Here is a 16529-nt window from a genome sequence, read left to right as displayed (position 1 = left end):
AAAAGGGGTGGCCTAGACTTCAGTAGACTCTACTTTAATCAGAAATAAATGTTATATGAAGGAAGCCACTGAAGTTTCTGGGTTTATATTCGTAAATATGACATAATTACTTCTTTTCAAAATTTGTCATTTTAAAGTAAAAATCTGTAGCTTAAAGTAGGGAAGTAGGTAAGTGCCATGATACAGTACAGTGAATATACAGTGGAGAAAAAACAATATCACCAGAACCAACATTTCCAAATTAGTTTTATAAATTCTTGGAAGTAATCCATTTTTCCCCTGGTATTTTGAATGTACATAAAATTTAGCTTAGTTTTCTTAGTTCATTTATAGAACACATTTTATATGGAAGAAAGTAGGGAACCTTAGAAAGGATCATTAACTGAATAGAGTAGATGAGCTAAAAATCTCAGATTTTCCAGGACATAATTCTGATCTTCAACAAATTACTTAATGTCTTTGGACTTTGGTGTCCTCATATAAAAATATTGACCAGGCGGACTGGACATCTCTAATATAATTTCAAATCCATTACTATAAACTAAGACTGTAAAATTTGAAAAAAATTACTTTTACCTGGATATGGCAGGATATAAAGATATAAGAATGTTGTTTCATTCTGTTTTATTCATTATTGTTTATTTATAAGACACAATTCATAATTATCATGAGAATCAAACTCTATGATATTAAAAGTTTGAATTGTTTCACTAAAATTTAAATTAACTTTCATTCTAATTTAATCTAAATATCAAAATATGTGAAATATTGCAATGTCACATTATTGGCTTTGTTAGACTACTCATATTGCTATAATAGAATACCACAGACTGGGTGACTATGATGCTACATACTTATTTTCTTTCATTTCTCGGTACTGGAAAGTCAGGATCAGACACTCCCGGGTTTGTTTTCTGGTGAGGTCTCTCTTCTTGGAATGCAGATGGCTACTCACATATACTTATGTGGCCTTTCCTTCAAGTTTTTATTCTTCTGGTTTTTCTTTCTTTTCTTTTCTCATGACACCAGTTCTGTTGAATTAGGGTCCTGTTCTTAATTCTACCTCATTTAACCTTAATGATTTCATTCAAGTATCTATGTCAAAATACAGTTATATGGTGGATTAAAGGTTCAACATATAAATTTTGGTGGAAAACAATTCAATCCATAACATTGTCACGCATTGCATTGCTCTTTTTACCCAACATCAATTTTATAAATTTGGCAAAATATGTTGAGTTTTTTAAATCACAGATATTGATATCTGGTCTGTGTTATATGAGTATAACACAATTTCAATATCATATACTTTATCCTTAAGTTATTTTCAGATACATTATATAAGATAAGCTAAAATTATTTCATTTTGATTAGATAATTTTTCTTTTTGAAGTATTTCTAAGCCCAGTGTTTTCTTTACAAAATAGAAATAAAATATCTATTTAATAAAGTATTATAGGATTTCAGTTGCAAATAATTCTTAAAGTAATCTACATCTAAACACACAATAATGATTGTTATTTCATTTATTCTTCAGTAAATTAAACATTAACTTGCAATTTAAACTAACATGATCTATACTAGACCATGATGCTCCCCCTAAGCAACAGAATAGTAGGATGAGAGCTTAAATTTCTGGAAATGTAGAAGCAACGTGTCTAAAGAGTTCAATGAAAACATGTATGGATGATGCATTATCGTATTTCTACAACATAAAATTTCAAACAGTAAGTTTAACAACATTGTTTTTCACAATTTTCAGCATACTAAACAAATCATTTAATGTCTCTGGACTTTGCTGTCCTCATATAAAAATATTGGCTAGACTGGATATTTCTAATATAATTTCAAATCCATTACTATAAAGTAAGACTGTAAATAAGAGAAAAAATAATTTTACCTAGATATGGCAGGATTTTAAAATAGAATATTGTTTTATTCATTTTTTGATTAAGACTTGCATTTGTCACCATCAATGAGGTCCAGAAACAGCTCCAGTGGGAGTCTGTGGAAGTAAGTATTCTTGGGAGTCATGATGGATGAAGCACTATTAGGAGTAATGATGTAACCAGAATAAAATTCATAAAATTAGGGATTTCAGAGGCAAGAAGATATATGTTGTCTCATTACAAACAGGTTCCAGATACCCATACTATTATGAATGATAGAAGTATTGCTACCTTTTTCTTGTGACCGGACATGTGAAATCATCCAGAAACAGCATAACTGGCAAAGAAGAATAAGAAGCCTACTAAAATCTTTTGCAAGAAAACTGTATATCCAGAGTTCAGCCCTAGCATCGGGCTTCCCACAGCCTAAGGAAACTGAAGTTATGGTATTTAGATATTAATACAAAGAATGATATCAATGGTTTAGAAGTCTTGGATACATGTGGTTTATACTAGTCATTTATTCTCACCCTTTCATTGTGGGGATGGGTGTTACCAGGCTCTGAACTCAGGGGCACTTGACCAGTGAGCCATATCCCCAACCCTGTTTTCTATTTTATTTAGAGACAGGGTCTCACTGAATTGCTTAGTGCCTCACTAAATTGCTGAGGCTGGCTTTGAACTTGCGATCCTCCTGCCGTAGCCTCCGGAGCCACTGGAATTACAGGTATGCACCACTGTGCCTGACTTATTCTCACCTTTTAATGTAAGCTTTCCTCCATGGATGTCCTTCCTTTGCATTTGTACATACCATTCCCAGAAAGCTAGGAAGCAGAAAAGACAGTTCTCAAAACTCAGGTATTTTTATTGTTGCTTCCGTGCTTTTTACACTAAAACAAGTGTGATGTCCTGTTGGGAAGTTTAGCATTGTCAACAGCAACAAATAGTCTTACAAGTTCTACTTATTTTTCTCTATCCTGAGCATAGATCATGTGGCCACTGGGTTATCTAACTTGTACAATTCAAAAAGATATAGACTTAAAAAGGGTAATAAGGATAATCTCTTCACCCTGAGCTCCCATGAACTGTGCTTTCTGGGCAGTCTGTAGGGTTATTTGCTATTCAATTTTGGCAGAACTCAGGGCGATTTGTGGATTCGTTGTGTAAAGCACTGCTCTAAAATTTAATAGCAGCTCTTCTTACATCAACCTTGAATTAAATAAGGACATGAAAAGATTTAATTAGCAGTTTTACTACCTTCACAATAATCAGTGAAATACTAGACCCAGAAGCCTACATTTAGATGTCTGAAATTTTTGAGTGCTAATCTCAGATACTCTACTTTTGTAAAGGTACCCTTATTTATCTCCTTTGAAGCACATATTAATGAATTAATTAATAAATACATGCAAAGTACATAATGAATATGGTACATGCTATGTGAGGTCTCAAAAACTTCATTTTTCTGAAATAAATGCAAAATCAGGAGTTATTATATAGAAAAAGAAGTTGGAAAGTTATTTGGCAACTTCTCTTGGTAATCAATGATAGTAGCTAAATCTGCACATACTAGCTATGATGAATAACAGTATATGTAGCCAGGTGTAATGAAGAGACATATCACAATGCTGAATTGGTACTTTTCAAGTTTTATATTTCCATGTATAATGTACCTTTTCCTTAGTATGTATGCAGAATTTTTTTTAAATCCATGTGGTTTTAGGGTTTAATACTTTATTATTTTGAGTATGGGATTAAAAAGTCCTTATAAAAATGATCCTGCAATATAAAAAAGTAAAAACAATTAGGGTTACATGAAGAAAAAGCCAAATGGGAGTGTAGAATTATAAAGAAATATCAGCAGGCTAAGAAATACTTAGTAGATCAGCACAGGGATTATCATAGAGTTAAGTGCTAATTAAATCTTGAAACAAAAAAATCTTAAATAAAAGATTTATGTTAATAACTGAGTGATACAGAGGACAACTGGATAAAATAGGAAACTGAAATGTTTTATTTTTTCCATGAGAAATAAAAATGTAAATGACTCTTTCGTTATGCATAAAATAATTTAAACTACATGCAATTCAGAAATCCTTAAGACTTGAACTTTCAAACTTACTAATTTGTCTCCAAATTGAAAACTGTAGAGATTTTATATCTCTAACCAACAAATAATAAAATCTGAAGTTTTCAATCAAATACTTGAAAGTATTTAATGTTGTGTGTCTGTATAAAACACCTACCTTGGATCAATGGTGTTAGACCACCTAACATCCATACATTCCCAAATTGCTATTTGTAACCAGTGAAAGTGCATCTTGTTGTTCCACTCAAGTTGGCTATTTTAAGAAAGAGCATATAAATCATTTATGCCAGGGAGGTATAAATTAAAGTATATTATCCACTGTATAAATTTCCTCACAGAAATAAAAAATATAGAAAGCATATAAAGTATAACTGGTTTATCATTAGGTCACTCATTGGTTATAAACCTTATGCCCCACAAAATGGTAGTCATTGGACAACTATGAAGGTAAACATTCCTTATTTATAAATATAATTGGGAAAACTACATACATTTTTAAAAAATATCAATAGATTACTATTGTTTTAATTTAAAAAGTCTAGCTTGTTTCTTTCTCTTGGACAGGCATTTCTTGCAATCAAATTATAGCAAAGGTGTCTTCTGTCTCTTCTCCTTGGATGTCCTCTATCATTTGATGTGTCAGTTTTTTGTTTGGAGGAGGGTTCCCCCCCTCCTTTTTTTTTTTTTGCCTGTTTTTAAATCTTTATATTGACAGTGTCTATCTCCACACTTGAGACTATTTCCCGTCCATTTCAATAGGTGTCTGCTCCTTGTACCCTAGTGCTGTCCTCGAAGATCAATCAGCTTTGTGTAAAAGAACAAAAGCTTTCTTTAAATCCAGATAGGTTATCATTATATGATCTCATTTTATGATCCAAGTTACTACTTCATTAATGAGGAAAAAAATCATAATAAGCAAATTAAACTGAATTGTTTTATTATGTTTTAGTAGTCAAATATGAAAGCATGGTTCATCATCATGAAAGAACATGCTTCTTTAATTTAATCAATTTTAAGGAATTGATGACCTGTCTGAATATGGAAGAGAGGTGTCTATTACAAGGGCACATTTTCCCAGGAGATCTCAGGATGATTCTGTAAAGCTGAGCACATTATTCCACTGTTTGTCTCTTCAGGTTCCTCCTGGCACATAATAAAGATGGTATTGTTTGGGGAGATGTAAAACATGAGAAAGTACTTTAAAGGGTTTTTGTTGTAGTAAGATAATGGCCCTGTAACTTTAGATACTCCAAGGTTCTTATCCAAGGAATAAAAAAACGAGGACTATTAGAGTCTGTGTTAATATTATACTGGATATTCATAAGACTTTTAAAATTTTAATCTATTGTCTTTAATCAATTGTAGTTGAGAAAACCAAGTACAGTCCACCTCCCCTATTCTTGAACTATGTAACTGTGATCCTACATTTCTGTACTGAAGATACACAGACATTTTCCTTGTCATAATTCCCTAAATAATAGAACATTACAACATTTATATTGCATTCACATTGTCCTGGGTATTGTAAATAATCTGGAGATAATTTAAAGTATATCAGGAGATGTTTGTAGGTGATATGCAAATGCTATGCCTTTTTAAATTAGGAACTTTAGAATCCATGCATTTGGTGTCTGGGTTTGTTGTGGTGATAGTTCTGAAACCAATTTCCCTGGCTACAAAGCTACAGAGGAATGACTATAGTCCTTCCATTCATCTAAAACACACACACACACACACACACACACACACACACACACACACACATATATATATATATATATACACAAGAGGAACTCAGGCAGCAGGATATGCCCTATTCCCAGCAGGAATAACCTTCCTAAACCGGGAACGCCCTAAACCCGGATCCGCCCTGGTCCTAGAGCAAGGTCACCTTACATGCAATGTCACTGCAAAATGTCCTATTTCCACGAGTCCTTCCACTAAGCAACATGGGGTACGCTGGCAAGGAAATTGTCATACCTACTTGGCTAATGGCTCCCAGCATATATATATATATGTATGTGTGTGTGTGTGTGTGTGTGTTTCTTTTCCCAGTTATTATAGAAAATTTATGGATAAAATAATCTATCTTGAATTAACTAGCCTTGGGTATTTCAGTCACTAATGAATAATGAGAAATGGAGACACTAAAAATAATTTCTTCATAATAAAAGTAAATAAAACCAAAGTACAAATCTGAATAAAAACATGAATAAGAAAATTTTGGTTAATTGTATTTTTATTTATTTTTACTTAACAATTTCATCTCATGGTGTTTACTTTTTTTCCCATTATTAGTTACAATTTAAATAATTTAAAAGTATGTTAGAATATAACTTTAAAAATGTATTGTGATAAAATATACATTACAGAATATAACACTTTGATGCATTTTAAATACATCAATGCATTTTAATAAACTTTAGTGATATTAACCACTTTCACAACTATACATACATCACCATCATCTATCTCCAGAAAGGTTTCATCTTTCTAAACTCAAAATCTGTCCCAATTAAATAATAATTAACTCCTGCCAACATCCTGCCTGTGTGGTAGGAAGGGGGTTCCCCTCAGTGGAATGGGTTGATTGAGAAATAAAGGCTAAGAGAAATAAAATTGTGAAAAAAAAAAAAAAACACAGAACACAGAAAGTAGTTTCAAAAGCGGGGGCAGGACAGGCAAGCTGATGAGAGAGATCAACCTTCTAGACAAAATGGAGCCTGCACTTGCTTTATTTATATTGGGAAACATCAAAGTGATTATTTAAAATGTTATTTTCCAAAAAAGGTTAAAGGTGGGCTGCTCAGTTCCTAATGGGTTAAGCCCATCACCAGAGCTACTACCTGGAACCTTCCTAGCAGAGCAGAGGGAAATGTCACATGCATTGGGCAATCTGTTGCCATGGGAGAGCCACAGAAATTTCCCCATGCCAGGCCTATCTCCCGGGCTGCCATGCCAAGAGAAGATCCTCATGTATTTCATGGATGGCTTCCTGCAATTAACTATATTCCTTTTGCTTAGACCCTAGTAATTGCTGTTCTATTTTTTTTCTATGAATTTAACTATGTAACTCATAAAGGTAGAATCATTCAATATTTGTTCTTTTGTGTCTGGTTTATTGCACTTAGTATAATGTCTTTAGGGTTCATCCAAGCTGTAGGATGCAGAAAAATTTATTTATTTTTAAGGCTGAATAACAATTGATTGTATAGAATTTGTAAAGGTTTTTTCCTAGTGCTATGGTGATGCAGTTATTACTAAACAGGATTGTGTTCTCACAATCATACAAATCAAAGACAGAAATTTATTAGTGATCAAGTGTGATATCATTTCTGTTTTAATTAGCCTTTTCATCACTGTGTCAAAACACACAATAAGAACCATTTGGAGGAAAAAAGTGTTTATTTGGGGCTCACTATTTCAATAGTTTCATTGATGGACATCTCCATTGCACTGGGGCAAGTTGAGAAAGCACATCAAGGCTGAAGGCCCCTGTGGAGAAAAACAGCTCAGCATATATTGGAGTAAGGAAGTAAAAGTTGGTGGGGGATAAGTGAAAGGGAAGATGCACCCTTGCAGGGAACACCCCACATTGATCCATTTCCTTCAGCCATGTCTCACCGGCCTGCAAGTAACAGACTACCCATCCATTCAAACTAGGATGGACTGCTTGGGTTCTGACTCATATAATCCAATTATTTCACCTCTAAATATCCCTGCGTTAACAAGAACTTTTGGGGGGCACCTCATAACCAAACCATAATAACATTCAGCCTAAACCAACATCAAATCATACAATAAAAAATGATTTTCTCTAAAACATAAATAAAATTACTGAGAATCAGAGAATCAACAACAAGTATACACACATGTGCACACACATACAGTTTATAGGCTAGATAATAATTAATAATAATGGGCATGAATTAATAGGCAAATGTATTAGGCAAATTATCTTAGAAAATTTTTAATTGATTTTATTTTTACAAAATGTTATGGACTGAATTGTCAAAATTCATATGTTGAAGCCCTACTCCCTGTTGTGACTATATTCATAAAAAAGGTGTTTAAGGCAGTAAATAATGTTAAATGAGACCATATTGGTAGTCCAAATTCCAATAGTATCATGGTCCTGATAAGAAGAGGAAGAGACCCTAGAGGTGTGTGCCCAGAGAGCATGTTTTAAATTCCACACTGAGAACCAACCTGGAGGGTTATTGCACTTAGGATAATGTCTTTAGGGTTCATCCAAGCTGTAGGATGCAGAACAATTCATTTATTTTTAAGGCTAAATAACAATTGATTGTATAGAATTTGCTCAGAGAGCATGTTCCATAGGTGCTATGTGAGGACATAGTGGGAAGGAAATCAAGGAGAGATTTCTCAATAGAAACCAGTTCTGCAGGCACTTTGATCTTGGATTTCTCAGGCTTTAGAATTGTGAAAAACAAACTGTTGTCTAAGTCACCCAGTGTGTGGTATCATGAGATGGCAGCCCAGTTGACTAACACAAGACATTTAAAATTTTCTCGTTGATTATATTATTAACCAACAGAAACTCTGTTATTTTGTTTTAATAGCTCTTTCTTTGTTCATGCATGTATGTATATAGAAGGAAATTGCTAAGTACATTAAGTTGTATATCTTCATATTAATTTAATGGATTCTTATATGTTTTCAACCAAATAATAAGTAGATTTCATATTCCTCAGAGTTGTATTTTATATCAAGCTTATGTTTTGTGTGAATATGGAGGACAAGAAATATCAGCATCAAGCAAATATTGACAGTTCTTGATCAATTTCAACTGCTTTAGAACCTGAATCTTGAAATCTTCCTGTATCTGCTATATAATTTTGTTCAGGAGATCTTTAATCATATCTTATAGATATTTTATTTACATGCTCCAAATAATATTCAAGATACTTTGGAGAACCAGTTTTAAATTCCACACTGAGAACCAACCTGAAGGGTTAAAGACTGGTGTGAACTCAGACTTGAAGTAATTAATTTAGTAATTGTCAGGGACAAATAAGTAGAGCATGAGAAAGAATATTCATTATGTGCACAAAGACTCTGGATTTCTAATTAACATTAAAGCAACATCAGCATAAAATGAGCATTAATATTCCACAGGATAATTGGCAGTCTTTGTAATATTATTTCTATGTTTGTTTTTTCCCCTCTTTATCTGTTCCCCAGAAGGTGCTATTTTTCCTGGCTGACTGACAGGGATAGTGGTGTATGTTATATCCTACTCCTATTTCCATTGATAGTCACATGTGTACTTCATCCAAACCATGCCAAAACCTTTAATGTTGTGTTGTATCATTCTCAACATAGAACTATGGAGTCAATGACATTTTTGTCTTCATTTTTTAGAGGAGATATTTTATAGCTTTTGTAAGCTATTAGACAACTATTTGTACATACATGTTTAATTTCAATTTTATAAGTTCCCTTGTATAAGTTCATTCCCTTTTATAAGTTCATTTTCTCTATTACATTTGACACTTTTCTACACACATATCAACATCAAGAATCTAATTCTATATAATACTCATTCCAATTTCATATAGGAGAACTCAGGCTTAGAAAAAATTAATTTCATTTCCCAAAATGACAAAATTAGGAAAAAATTAATATCCTGGATGTTACCTCTTATACACTACTTAATATCTCAAGTATTATTTCTCTTAGAGAAAACACATAATAAAATAAATTATGTGTGGACAAGTGTTGTTGGCAGCATACCCTAGTTTTTAAAATTTCTAATTATTTATATATAGATACAATTTGATTTTTTTTATAAAGAAAAAAAATTTACTACTTCTTTGTGGTCAAACAAATCAGAGTTTAAAAAATTAAGTGGAAGTGAAGTATTTTCCCTCAAGCTTTGTTTTTGTTTATGCTTATTTTTTTTTCAAGTTCTTACCACGTATTATAATATCCTGGCACCAATACAACTGATAACAGTCTGTTGGCATTAAAACAATTTTTAGAAAGTACTTGTTTCCCAAATTATTACAACCTTACATGATATGTGGGCTACACCAAAGCTGATTTTTATGTTTTTTTTTAATTAATTTTTATTGTAGGTTGTTCAAAACATTACATAGTTCTTGATATATCATATTTCACACTTTGATTCAAGTGGAATATGAACTCCCATTTTTACCCCATATACAGATTGCAGAATCACATCAGTTGCACAACCATTGATTTACATATTGCCATTCTGGTGTCTGTTGTATTCTGCTGCCTTTCCTATCCTCTACTATCCCCCCTCCCTCCTCCCCTCCCCTCTTCTCTCTCTACCCCCCACTGTAATTCAATTCTCCCCCTTAAATTTTTCCTCCTTTCCCCTCACTTCCTCTTGTATGTAATTTTGTATACCCCTGAGGGTCTCCTTCCATTTACATGCAATTTCCCTTCTCTTTCCCTTTCCCTCCCACCTCTCATCCCTGTTTAATGTTAATCTTCTTCTCATCTCTTCGTCCCTACTCTGTTCTTAGTTACTCTCCTTATATCAAAGAAGACATTTGGCATTTGTTTTTAAGGGATTGGCTAGCTTCACTTAGCATAATCTGCTCTAATGCTATCCATTTCCCTCTAAATTCTATGATTTTGTCATTTCTTAATGCAGAGTAATACTCCATTGTGTATAAATGCCACATTTTTTTTTATCCATTCGTCTATTGAAGGGCATCTAGGTTGGTTCCACAGTCTTGCTATTGTGAATTGTGCTGCTATGAACATGGATGTATAAGTGTCCCTATAGTGTGCTCTTTTTAGGTCTTTAGGGAATAGACCGAGTAGGGGAATAGCTGGATCAAATGGTGGTTCCATTCTGAGCTTTCCAAGAAATCTCCATACTGCTTTCCAAATTGGCCGCACCAATTTGCAGTCCCACCAGCAATGTACAAGAGTACCCTTTTCCCCACATCCTCGCCAGCACTTGTTGTTGTTTGACTTCCTAATGGCTGCCAATCTTACTGGAGTGAGATGGTATCTTAGGGTGGTTTTGATTTGCATTTCTCTGACTGCTAGAGATGGTTAGCATTTTTTCATATACTTGTTGATTGATTGTATGTCCTCCTCTGAGAAATTTCTGTTCAGGTCCTTGGCCCATTTGTTGATTGGGTTATTTGTTATCTTATTGTCTAATTTTTTTAGTTCTTTGTATATTCTGGATATTAGGGCTCTGTCTGAAGTGTGAGGAGTAAAGATTTGTTCCCAGGATGTAGGCTCCCTATTTACCTCTCTTATTGTTTCTTTTGCTGAGAAAAAACTTTTTAGTTTCAGTAAGTCCCATTTGTTGATTCTAGTTATTAACACTTGTGTTATGGGTGTCCTATTGAGGAATTTGGAGCCCGACCCCACAGTATGTAGATCATAGCCAACTTTTTCTTCTATCAGACGCCATGTCTCTGATTTGATATCAAGTTCCTTGATCCACTTTGAGTTAACTTTTGTGCATGGCGAGAGAAAGGGATTCAGTTTCATTTTGTTGCATATGGATTTCCAGTTTTCCCAACACCATTTGTTGAAGATGCTATCCTTCTTCCATTGCATGCTTTTAGCCCCTTTATCTAATATAAGATAGTTGTAGTTTTGTGGATTGGTTTCTGTGTCCTCTATTCTGTACCATTGGTCCACCCGCCTGTTTTGGTACCAGTACCATGCTGTTTTTGTTACTATTGCTCTGTAGTATAGTTTGAAGTCTGGTATAGCTATACCGCCTGATTCACACTTCCTGCTTAGCATTGTTTTTGCTATTCTGGGTCTTTTATTTTTCCATATGAATTTCATGATTGCTTTCTCTATTTCTACAAGAAATGCTGTTGGGATTTTGATTGGCCATGCATTAAACCTATAGAGAACTTTTGGTAATATCGCCATTTTGATGATGTTAGTTCTACCTATCCATGAACAGGGTATATTTTTCCATCTTCTAAGATCTTCTTCTATTTCTCTCTTTAGGGTTCTGTAGTTTTCATTGTATAAGTCTTTCACCTCTTTTGTTAGGTTGATTCCCAAGTATTTTATTTTTTTTGAGGATATTGTGAATGGGGTGGTTGTCCTCATTTCCATTTCAGAGGATTTGTCGCTGATATACAGGAATGCCTTTGATTTATGCGTGTTGATTTTATATCCTGCCACTTTGCTGAATTCATTTATTAGCTCTAATAGTTTCTTTGTAGACACTTTTGGGTCTGCTAGGTATAGAATCATGTCATCTGCAAATAGTGATAATTTGAGTTCTTCTTTTCCTATTTTTATGCCTTTAATTTCTTTCGTCTAATTGCTCTGGCCAGTGATTCGAGAACTATGTTGAACAGAAGTGGTGAGAGAGGGCATCCCTGTCTTGTTCCAGATTTTAGAGGGAATGCCTTCAGTTTTTCTCCATTCAGAATGATGCTAGCCTGAGGCTTAGCATAGATTGCTTTTACAATATTGAGGTATGTTCCTGTTATCCCTAGTTTTTCTAGAGTTTTGAACATAAAGGGATGCTGTACTTTGTCGAATGCTTTTTCCACATCTATCGAGATGATCATATGGTTCTTATTTTTAAGCCTATTGATGTGGTGAATAACATTTATTGATTTCCGTATATTGAACCAACCTTGCATCCCAGGGATAAATCCTACCTGATCATGGTGCACAATTTTTTTGATATGTTTTTGTATCCGGTTCGCCAGAAGTTTATTGAGGATTTTTGCATCTAGGTTCATTAGAGATATTGGTCTGTAGTTTTCTTTCTTTGAAGTGTCTTTGTCTGGTTTAGGAATCAGGGTGATGTTGGCCTCATAGAATGAATTTGGAAGTTCTCCCTCTTTTTCTATTTCCTGAAATAGCTTGAAAAGTATTGGTATTAGTTCCTCTTTAAAGGTTTTGTAAAACTCTGCTGTATACCCATCCGGTCCTGGGCTTTTCTTAGTTGGCAGTCTTTTGATGGTTTCTTCTATTTCCTCAATTGATATTGGTCTGTTTAGGTTGTCAATATCCTCCTGACTCAATCTGGGCAAATCATATGACTTAAGAAATTTATCGATGCCTTCACTATCTTCTATTTTATTGGAGTATAAGGATTCAAAATAATTTCTAATAATCTTCTGTATTTCTGAAGTGTCTGTTGTGATATTGCCTTTTTCATCCCGTATGCTAGTAATTTGAGTTCTCTCTCTTCTTCTCTTCGTTAGCGTGTCTAAGGGTCTGTCGATTTTATTTATTTTTTCAAAGAACCAACTTTTAGTTTTGTCAATTTTTTCAATTGTTTCTTTTGTTTTGATTTCATTAATTTCAGCTCTGATTTTAATTATTTCTTGTCTTCTACTTCTTTTGCTGTTGTTTTGCTCTTCTTTTTCTAGGATTTTGAGTTGAAGTATTAGATCATTTATTTGTTGGTTTTTTTCTTTTTTTAAGGAATGAACTCCAAGCAATAAATTTTCCTCTTAGAACTGCTTTCAATGTGTCCCATAGATTCCGATATGTTGTGTCTGTGTTTTCATTTATCTCTAAGAATTTTTTAATTTCCTCCTTGATGTCTTCTATAACCAACCCATTGATCATTCAGTAACCTATTGTTCATTCTCCAAGTGATGCATGATTTTTCCTTACTTCTTTTATCGTTGATTTTCAATTTCATTCCATTATGATCAGATAAGATGCATGGTATTATCTCTACTCCTTTATATTGTCTAAGAGTTTCCCTGTGACATAATATATGATCTATTTTTGAGAAGGATCCATGTGCTGCTGAGAAAAAAGTGTAACTGCTTGATCTTGGGTGGTATATTCTATGTATGTCAATTAAGTCTAGGTTATTAATTATGTTATTGAGTTCTATAGTTTCCTTATTCAACATTTGTTTGGAAGATCTGTCCAGTGGTGAGAGAGGTGTGTTGAAGTCTCCCATGATTATTGTATGGTGGTCTATTAGACTCTTGAACTTGAGAAGAGTTTGTTTGATGAACATAGCTGCACCATTGTTTGGGGCATATATATTTATGATTGTTATGTCTTGTTGGTGTATGGTTCCCTTGAGCAGTATGTAGTGTCCCTCTTCATCCCTTTTGATTAACTTTGGCTTGAAATCTATTTTATTTGATATGAGTATGGACACTCCTGCTTGTTTCCGAAGTCCATATGAGTGATATGATTTTTCCCAACCTTTCACCTTCAGTCTATGTATGTCTTTTCCTATCAAATGCGTCTCCTGAAGGCAGCATATTGTTGCGTCTTGTTTTGTGATCCATTCTACTAGCCTGTGTCTCTTAATTGGTGAATTTAAGCCATTAACATTTAGGGTTATTATTGAGATATGGGTTGTTCTTCCAGCCATATTTTTTTATTTATGTTACTAAACATTACAATTTGATTTTTAAACACAAATCCTTATTAAAAAAAAAAAAAGAAATGAAATCTGATACCATGGCAGCAAACATAGAGTCTGAACAAGACCACCTCCCCAGAGGGAGCCTGAGCTGCCTAAATTTCAGTTCAGTTCTGTGATTTCATTTTTTATTTTTACACTGGAGCCTCTTCTCTAATTATTTTTGCCTGCATTTGAGCTTGAAAACCATGTTGTTTAGTCATTGTGTCAGAATAAATCTCTGTGTCAGATTATGCATTATTTGTTCTACCCAGAAAATGAATATCTGTCCCTTTCATCTATGAAAATCTTATTAATCCCTCAAAACACAGGTCAATCTTCTCCATAAAGATGTCTTCTCAGATAATTTTTAGCATATTGATATGTCTGCTTCCTCCAAATCTTCTGTCAAGCAAAATCTCAAAAGATAATGTTAAACAACCAAACAAGACTTTATTCTGGGATACTGCAATAGGGAGAAGAGACCACAGACTGAGTTCCACCCTGCTGGATAAAAGGAGGAGGGGATTATGAGCAGTAGGATGAGGTGAAGTGGGAAAATAGTAGAAGAGAATTGGGATAGAAGTTGGTCAGTGGTATGTGTAGAACACTTTGAGTTATCCCTGAATTTGTAAATGTTTTTTTGTCCATGATTGGGCCAGTTGTGTTTGTTAACTGGTGCTCATCAAAGTTGTGTGCCTGTGCTCTCAAAGAGATTACATTTCAAAGTGATGGCTCTTGGTTCTGTGACCCAGACATTCTTGGTCATAAAATTGGCAAGAGTCTTTTAAAAGAGAGTTATACCTCAAAGGGTCAGAGGAAGAATTTACAATTACACACTTTCTAAAGTAAATTCTTCAAGAAAAGGGAGGTTAGGACTTAGAGTTAGGAAGAGTTATGAAAACTTCCTGAAGATCAGTCAAACCAAGAGGAAAGTTAAGGATTTTTTGGAAAACCCACATAATTGCTAATGGCAGAAACTGCTGGTTATTGGTCAAGTTCTGTTGCTCAACTTTTTCTTTAATAGTAGAATTCAAAGTTTGATGCTAGTCATATGGATGAAATGGCAAAGACACTGTGTTCAAGCATATTCTGTCAGAACATATGCAGTTTGAATCAGTTCTGGCCAATGGGGAGTGAGTAGATATGAAATTTGCTGCCTTGAGAAGGAAAGGGGCTTGGCTTCATCTTTGCTTTCCCCAAACCCTAATTACTAGAAAATGGAGAGGGTGGAAGGAGCTGCAACAGTCATCTTAGATTATGGTGGGCAAAACAGAAAAATGTTACAGGGAACTTGAGTTCTGAAAAAAAAAAAAAAACAACAACAACTAAACAGGATTTTTTTTAGGGAAAAATTATTCATGACTTTTTGGTAGATATGATAATGATCATTAAATATTTTATTTAACCCATGCATGATCAAACCTATAAGGTATTACAACCAGTTAAAAGAAAACCCAGAAGAAAAGGGTATTTGTAGATCATTTATATTGGAGCAAATGTGCAAATATGGGTAAAAGGTGGGTCAAATTGTTTTTCAACATGAGTCAATTGGTATATTTGTGGTGAAGGATAATTTTGCATCACTATCCATTATCTATAACAAACAGAGCTGAAAAATAATTTTCATAGATTTAGAATCTGATAATTTTGATGTTGTACTATGAACAGTAAATAGTTTTCCAGTCAATATAGTAAACACATTAAACAATAGTCTTCTATTTTCTATGTTTTTCTTATAGTCCCTAACTCTATACAAAAACCACATCACTTGTGGAATGCTTACATGCATAATATCATGTGAGAGGAAAAAGAATCAAGTAGTTGTTTGTTATAGCTTATTTAAAAAAATTTTGCCTTCTGATGAAGGGGTCAAAGCCTATGTTAAATAGTATTCAGTGGTTACTAGATAAATATTGTGTAAGCTGCCAGTAGTATTCAGTGGTTATTAGATAGCAATGTGTGTGAGCTGCCAATGAATTATGCAGAAAATGATGTCCCAGAAGGAAAAGGGGAAATCAGTGTGACCCCATAATTTCTTTTTCTTTTAGTCCTTCCTTAATCATCAGTAAACCTGAGGTACAGAAGTGTAGAATGTGCAGATACAAAGAAGTCAAAGGGAAAGTCAAATGGGGAATTAGTTTTGTGCAATCTTTTCTCTTTTCTCATTAGA

The sequence above is a fragment of the Callospermophilus lateralis genome, chromosome 8, assembly GCF_048772815.1.
Source record: "Callospermophilus lateralis isolate mCalLat2 chromosome 8, mCalLat2.hap1, whole genome shotgun sequence".
NCBI classification, from domain to species: Eukaryota; Metazoa; Chordata; class Mammalia; order Rodentia; family Sciuridae; genus Callospermophilus; species Callospermophilus lateralis.
This window is presented reverse-complemented; position numbering follows the sequence as displayed.